Here is an 8027-nt window from a genome sequence, read left to right as displayed (position 1 = left end):
AGTTTTGCTAACTGTACGAATTTATTCTACACAGGCTTATCCTGCATTGGCAAATGTTTTACAGTAATCAAAACAAAGTATTTGTAGACATCTGTCCATAGCCTTAGTTACGTAAACTGGCATAGCTCCATTAACTTCAATCAACAGCGGTATACTGACTTACACCCTTGTCACTAAAGATGCAGTTTTCTTTCTGGGAAACACCAAAATCCATTGCTGACCTGCAGTGACAGGCTGGTTTTAATACACGCAGAAAAAACAATGGAGTGTGACAGAAGAACAGTGTAATAATAAAACCATTAGATGGGGAAAATTGGCTGGAAAATCCATTTGCATGAGTAACATCCTTCCCAAAATGAATTACGGCCCTGAACTCGAGAAGCTAAAGACTATACTACTTTCATTTCTTGTCTTTCATAAAATAGGACTCTTTCTTGGATCAGAAAAATTACTATAATTTTGCAGTAAAACAAACTGTGGGCACTCTGCTCTTACATAAGAAATAATAAAAAGTGTTTATGGGTTCAATTCCCTGAACTTCCTGTGTGGCCTTGGGCAAGTTATTTAGCCTCTCTGTGCCTCAGTTCCCCACCTGTAAAATGGACATAGTAATACTTCCGTACCTCAGAGGGGTTTTGTGAGGGTAAATACATTAAAGATGGTGAGGTGCTCAGACACCATACTAATGGGGGTCACATGTACAGGGTAACCGCACTGTAATGACAGTATAATTCCAGTACCCTTATTATAAAGTATGATAAAAAAAAAGTTGACTTGCTAGTGTCTTTTGTAAACAGCAGAAAAGTAGAATTCTAGCAGAGAAGCTAAGGGTAGTGGCAAAGTGTTTTCAGTTAAAAGCACAGTGAAGAACAAAGTCACCTCTTACATGCTTTTCAAATCATTTTGGTTTATCAGCCACATGGAAGAGACGTGTTTTATCCCAGTCATTGTGAATCAAACTTTTGTATTGCTACTTCCAGATTTATGATGGAGAATATATCTTCAGACATGAGATTTTCTTCAGACATGATGTGCAGAAGAAATCTACCACAGTTCAATCTATGAAGGCTGGGTAAATTAGTCATTGTGCAATAAGATATGTTAAACTACAGTAAATTACTTAAGAGACATCTCAAAATGAGAGAGCAAAAGAATCAGTGTTGCGACATTTATCACTGTTTTTAACAGCTCATTCCTGGTTCTACGTTTCCTAGATAGTTTTCCCCAATATATAATAATAAGATGCATCCTTTTTAGATAAGAAACATTCTGTACTTGCATCCAAAGAAAATCGTATCCAGCATCACAGTTGGATTTAACAGAGGCAGGAGGCTTTCTAGATTTCCTTTAGCTAAATCTACATTGCTAGGGAGAAAATTCTGAATCTCAAGTTTTTAAAAGAGATTGGACTAAGCCATGTTTAAAATAATTCATATGCAAACTTCATACAGATAATGGAAGTTAATTCAGAAATTGGACCTCTATTCAAACATGGGTCTGAAAATTCCTTTTGCCTTTACAGTAAGCAATAAGACTACAGGCAGTGGTGAGCTGGAGCCAGTTTGCACCGGTTCCCAGGAACTGGTTGCTAAATTTTGAAGCAGTTTTACAACCAGATGCTAAAAATTGTTAGGAAAACAAATGTTATAAAATTATCTTAAAACGAATAATCTTAATCTTATAAAATGGTGTAGAAAATAATAGGGTAGGGGTCGGCAACCTGCGGCATGCCTGCCAAGGGCGGCACACAAGCCCATTTTTACTGGCACGCTGCTGCCAGCCGGGGTCCTCTGGCCCCACTCAGCCCGCTGCCTGCCTGGGTGAACGGAACTGAGCGGGACCCACGGCTGGAATCCCGGCTGGCAGGAGCCGGCAGACGGAACTCCAGAGCGGTGGCGGGTGAGCTGCTGCCGGTCTGGGGTTCTGTCTGCCACCCCGCTCAACCCGCTGACTGTCTGGGGTTCTGGCTGCTGGCCCCTTGCCAGCTGGGGTCCCAGCCATTGGCCCCTCTCAGCCTGCTGCCTGCCTGGGTGAACGGAACTGAGAGGGGCCGGCAGCTGGGATGCCGGCTGGCAGGGGCCGGCGGCCGGAACCCCAGACCAGCGGCAGGTGAGCCACTGCCAGTCTGAGGTTCTGTCCACCACCCCGCTCAGCCCGCCACCGGACTGGAGTTCTGGCCGCTGGCCCCTTGCCAGCTGGGGTCCCAGCCATTGGTCCCTCTCAGCCCACTGCCTGGCTGGGACCCCAGCTGGCAAGGGGTCAGCGGCCAGAACTCCAGTCCAGCGGTGGGCTGAGTGGGGTGGCGGACAAAGTCTGGGGTTCTGGCCGCCGGCTCCTGCCAGCCGGAGTCCCAGCCACCAGCTCCGCTCAGTTCCGTTCATCCAGGCTGGAACCCCAGAGCGGCGGCGGGTGAGCCACTGCCGGTCTAGGGTTCTGTCCACCACCCCGGTCAGAACCCCAGCCAGGCAGCGGGCTGAGTGGGGCCAAGGGCTGGGACCCCAGCTGGCAAGGGGCCAGTGGCCAGAACTCCAGTCCAGCAGCAGGCTGAGCGGGGTGGCAGACAGAACCTGGGGTTCCTTGCCAGCTGGGGTCCCGGCTGCTGGCCCCTTGCTGCCCTGCTCAGCCCGCCGCCAGACTGGGGTCCTGGCCGCCGGCCCCTTGCCAGACAGGGGCCCAGCCATTGGCCTCGCTTAGCCCACTGTCATCCTGGGGTTCCATGGGGGGCTCAGGTAAATGTAAAATTTATAACTGGCACGGGAAACCTTAAATTAATGAAGACTTGTAATACAGTATACAAAATAAACTTCAAATGTAAAGGAACACAGAATTCTAGCAGTTAAAGAGCCGTTTCTACAACAGATAGTTCAAGATTTATGTTGCTATGCGCGTGCGCATGTAATGTCGTTGCAGGCTGAGACTCGGTCGCATCCAAGTTCGTCCTGACGCAAGACAAACGTCTCGTTTATTATTTTATTAACAGGGGTTGCACTTGCCTCATTCGTGCACTTGCTCAACTGTTTTCTATACAATTCAACACGTCCAGTGAGTCACAGTCGGTCTGTTTGTTTCTAGTAAATTGCGTGTGATATTTCGGTGTGTAATACTAACTGGACTGTTATTCGAAGATTAAAGTTTTCTATTCAATATTATTTACCCTTCATAATGAAACGCCAGAAAAGCATTAGTGACTGGTTTTCCACTAAAATGACAAAATCATTAGTCAGTAGTTCTAGTAGTGAAAATATTTAAATATTGCAAACGCCAATGACAATAATTTTGGTGATGAAAATATTTTAATGTTGAATCATCTGAAAATGTGTCCGCAATGGAAGAGGATTTACATGATTGTGAAAATGTAGTACCCGACTGTTGGACTGCCGAGCAGGCACAATATTTTTTAAAGAAATATAATGGCTTGATAATTGAAGGCAAAAAAACTTGGCTGTTCCCACTGTGCAAATATGTCACATTTGGGGGTCCTTGGAGGAAAATCTTTACACATTTCTTCGGAATGGCAGAAGTGTACTATTAAAGCATCTGGAACTGATAAAAAAGTTCAGCAAGCTTCATTAAGAAAAAAAAAATGAAGGAACATTTCAAATCAAGCTCTCATGTGAGAGTTATAAATATTTTAAATGAATCTAAAAAAGAACCTCTCACTACAGTGATTGATAAAGTTACTGAAAAAAATATTGCAATAACCAGCAAAATTTTTAACATAGTTTACAGCTTAGTAAAAAGAAACCGACCAATGTCAGACATGGAGGATGAAGTAGAGCTACAAATTAAGAATGAAACTGATTTAGGGAACAGCCTAAATTCTCAATTTTCAGCCATCAGAATCGTAGAGTATATTGCTGAGTTAATAAGAAAACAAATTTTTAGTAAAATCACTGAAAACAATTCAAAGAGTTGTATTATTATTATTGATGAAGCTTCTACAATTTCAAGTAAAACTGTGCTTGTAATTCTTATAAAATGTGAATTACAAGATTCTTCACCAACAATTTTTCTCAATTTAGTGGAATTAGAATCAACAAAAGCAGAAAATATTTACAATACTTTGAGAAATACAGAATATTTAAGGAAAAATTTAATAGGATTTTGTTCTGATAGCATGAGCACCATGCTTGGACATAAATCTGGAGTTGCTACAAGACTCATTCAAGATTTTCCAAACATAACAATTTGGCATTGTTTGAATCATTGGCTAAAACTGGCTTTAGATGATACTATAAATGATATTAATGAAATAAGCCATTTCAAGATTTTTTGGACAAGATTTATGCAATTTTTCATCAGTCAAATAAAAGTCAGTTTGAACTTAAACAAGTTTCTGAAGAACTATATATTGAAATAATCAAAACAGGCCGTGTTTTTGGTCCACGATGGGCTTCTTGTAGCCTTAGAGCTGTCAAAGAGGTCTGGAGAGCTTATCCAGCTCTTTATTTTTATTTTTCCAAAAATAAGAAATTTTCAGGCATGGAAAAAAGATCGAAAAACAAAGAATTTTTAAAAGACTTGGCATTAATGATTGACATTTTGGATGAACTTGCATTATTATCAAATGCACTGCAAGCGAGACAATTGAGTTTAACAAAGGCAGATAAGCTAATCAAATGAACGATTGATTTTTTCATACAATTAAAAGATAGTTTTGGTATACATGAAAATAAAATTAATGAAATGATAGAAAGTGGTGCTTTTAAATGCATAGAGTTTGAATATAATGTAAGGTTTAAATCACTGCCACGAGACAAAGTAATAGAGTGTATTATTGAAAAAATGAAGGCAAGATTATTAAACGAAAATCACATTAAATATAAAGAAGATAATTTAGGTCATTTTAGTAATACACTTAAAATAGTTGAATTATTCAATGTTATGAATCCCACTTCATGGAATATTGAAGAAGTCAGGTTACCCTGGAAATCAGGAGAAGAAAAAGTGCATGAATTAAACAAATTCATAAAATTTGTAGTCAATTTAAATGATTTTCGTGACTATGTAGAGAATAACATTCAACCAAAACATCTTCCTGATCTGGAAACAATAAGGAAAGCAAAGCAAATTATTAACACAATTGTAATTAGTTCTGCAGAAGCAGAAAGAGCTTTTTCGTTGATGAATATTATTTGTAGTGATAAAAGGGTGAATTTAACAATTACACATATCTCAAGCTTTATGACCATCAATTTGTTGGGAAAACCACTAAGTTCCTGGAACCCAATACCATATGTTAAAGCATGGATGAGAAGTCATCAATCTGCATTAGATACCAGAGTTCGTGAATCCAACACCAAAGATTATGGAGAAGATCAAGAAGCCATTTGGAAATTACTACCTAATTAGTAATAAATAATGTACTTAAATATTCTTTAAAATATTGCTTGTTGCATTGTATACTTCAACATGAATATATTACACTTTTTATTTTTAATAACCTAAGTAGTTCACACGTAATATTTTAAAATACAAGAACAGACATTTCATTCTTAAATATTATTATCGTTTGCTTACTCATACATCTCTTCTTTATATTTTCTTCTTTTCAAATGTATTTTAAATTCATTTAAGAAAGCAATACTTTGTTTCTATTGTAATAAACATGTTAAAATGTTTTTTATTGTTAAGTATGACTCCCAAATGACTCAATGCATTGCCACTTCTTATGGAAAAAGGTACAAAAAATACATACTGTGGCACATCCCTTAAATCAGAACTTTTTATAGGGAACCGCTTGTTGAGATTTTGGCAGCTCATCACTGACTACAGGTGCTTAAAGTTACACACATTTAAAGAAAAGGAGTACTTGTGGCAAATTTATTTGTTAGTCTCTAAGGTGCCACAAGTACTCCTTTTCTTTTTGCAGATAACAAAACATGGCTAACATGGCTGCTACTCTGACACATGTTTAAGTGTTTTGCCGGATCCTACGTGCAAATCTCAATGTAGGCTTAATAAGGGGCTAGCTACTACAGACACCTCTAATATCTTTTAACTCATTTCTTTTTTCAACTTAATAAAATGTTTTACGATTTAAAACATAATAAAAAATCCCCAGTAAAATTAGCTGATTTGTCACCATGCAGAAACTGAACTACTTCCCCTTTCCTCAACCTAACTCCCAATGTGTTGCCCGAGGAGACACTTCCCCTGCTTCAAGGGCCACAGTGAAAGCTGTTGCTTCTATTTAAAAAAGAATTAATGTCAAAGCTTATTTGCCAAGAATGAGAAACATTATAGTACCTGTGGCATATAATGAGCTGTGTTTTCTCTTGTTAAACTAGATAAGCCACCAACAACTCTCCCAAGGGAGAGACTAAGAGGAAATAATTGAAAAGTCACTTTTGCGTCTTTAGAACAATTATGTCATTTTACAAGTAGTTTCCAGCTCAATTTAGTCTAAGGAAAACATCCTCTGGTGTAGCTGGAACACATCTATCAAATAATACCACAAACATTAGCTTCAAGCCCTGAAGAAGAGCTCTGTGTGGCTCAAAAGTTTGTCTCTCTCACCCACAGAAGTCAGTCCAATAAAAGATATTACCTCACCTACCTTGTCCGAGCTTCAAGATACACAGTTAGGTGAGTTAACACCTTCCTTTTTAGCATGGCTTTTTGAAGAGCTCTAGTAGGGTTCTTTGAAGTGAGAGCAGTGCAGTTTTTGATTGACTAGGCCAGTGATTGGAAGCAGCTCAGTGAGAGGGAATGAGTCACCCATTCTAGCTGTGTGTGCGGCCCACACTTTAAAAAGCACACAGGCTCTCAGTGGCTGGTAAGATGAAGGCAGCTGAGAGACTAAGAAAGTTTGCCAGTGGAGGAAGGCAGGAAGGTAGGTATTCTACAAGGAAGAAGCCACAATGGGAAAAAAATGGCATACCGCCAACCTCACTGCCTGCTCTTCCTCTGCCTGCAATTGTGGACCTCCCATCAGACAGGCTTCCACTCAGGCCCTAGTTTTGACTCGCTGGGAATGCGGCCTGCATGTCGCTGACGGCAAAAGTTAGGCGGGGGAAACCATCTGGTGTGAGAGGTGTCTGTTAGTGGAGTCCCTCAGGAAGTAGGTAAAAGCCGCAGGAGGAGGCAGCTTCTCTATGTTGCATCCAGGAGTACAAGGAATTCATCGACAGGACGCACATGAAAACATCTGAGACAGGATGTTAGATGACTATAGATGACTACAGAAGCACCAGAGGGGGAAGGAGAACCAGCTGCTCTATAAGGAGGAGATTGGCTGCTGGCCACCTTGGCCAATGGACAGTGCTCCACTTCCCTCACCTCCAAGGTTCCTTGTCCACGGAGGTCAAGAACTGATATGCTGTACTGGCAACAGAAGGTGAGGAGCAGACCCCAATGGCTGAGGAGGAGCCATCTGCCTCCAAAGCTGGGAGGCTCACAGCCACTGCACTCAAGAGGAGGAGGTGTAGGCTGGTGGTGGCTGGGGACTCCTTTCTGGGGTGGGGGAGGCATCCATCTCCCAACCGGACATGATGACCCAGGAGGTGTGCTGCATGCCTGGAGCTTATGTTTGAGACGTCACAAAGCAATTCATCCTTCCCTATGACCGCTACTCCATGCTGCTCATCTACATGGACACTAATGATACTACCCAGTATGCCCCGCGCAGAGCAGCTGTGACTGCAGGGCTCTGAGAGCAAGGGTGAAGGGGTCTTGGGGGCAGGTTGTGTTTTCATCCATCCTCCCGGCTGAGGGTAAGGGCCCAGGCAGGGACATGTGTATACTGGAGATGAACACTTGGCTGCCCAGATGGTGTTGATGGGAGGGCTTTGGATTCTTCAACCATGGGATGCTGTTGTGGGAAGAAGGTCTGCTGGGAAGAGAGGGGGGTCCACTTGACCAAGAAGGGGGAAGAACAGCTTTGCACACTAACTCGCCTACCTAATGAAGAGGGCTTTAAACTAGGCTCAATGAGGGCAGGTTACAAAAGCCCATAGGTAAGCATAAAAAGGCAACCTTATGAGAAGGCTAGATGTTGTTGGGGACGTGGAAAATTATAATAGCGT

The 8027-nt window shown here is 41.5% G+C and overlaps 1 pseudogene; it reads left to right on the top strand.

Moving 5' to 3' along the window:
* Positions 1 to 3325: 3325 nt before the first annotated feature.
* On the top strand, positions 3326 to 5352 carry LOC140908827 (E3 SUMO-protein ligase KIAA1586-like; annotated as a pseudogene).
* Positions 5353 to 8027: the final 2675 nt, after the last annotated feature.

This window comes from Lepidochelys kempii, chromosome 3 (assembly GCF_965140265.1).
Source record: "Lepidochelys kempii isolate rLepKem1 chromosome 3, rLepKem1.hap2, whole genome shotgun sequence".
Taxonomy (NCBI): domain Eukaryota; kingdom Metazoa; phylum Chordata; order Testudines; family Cheloniidae; genus Lepidochelys; species Lepidochelys kempii.
Note: the sequence above shows the minus strand (reverse complement) of the source record. Positions and strands in the feature narration are given on the sequence as shown.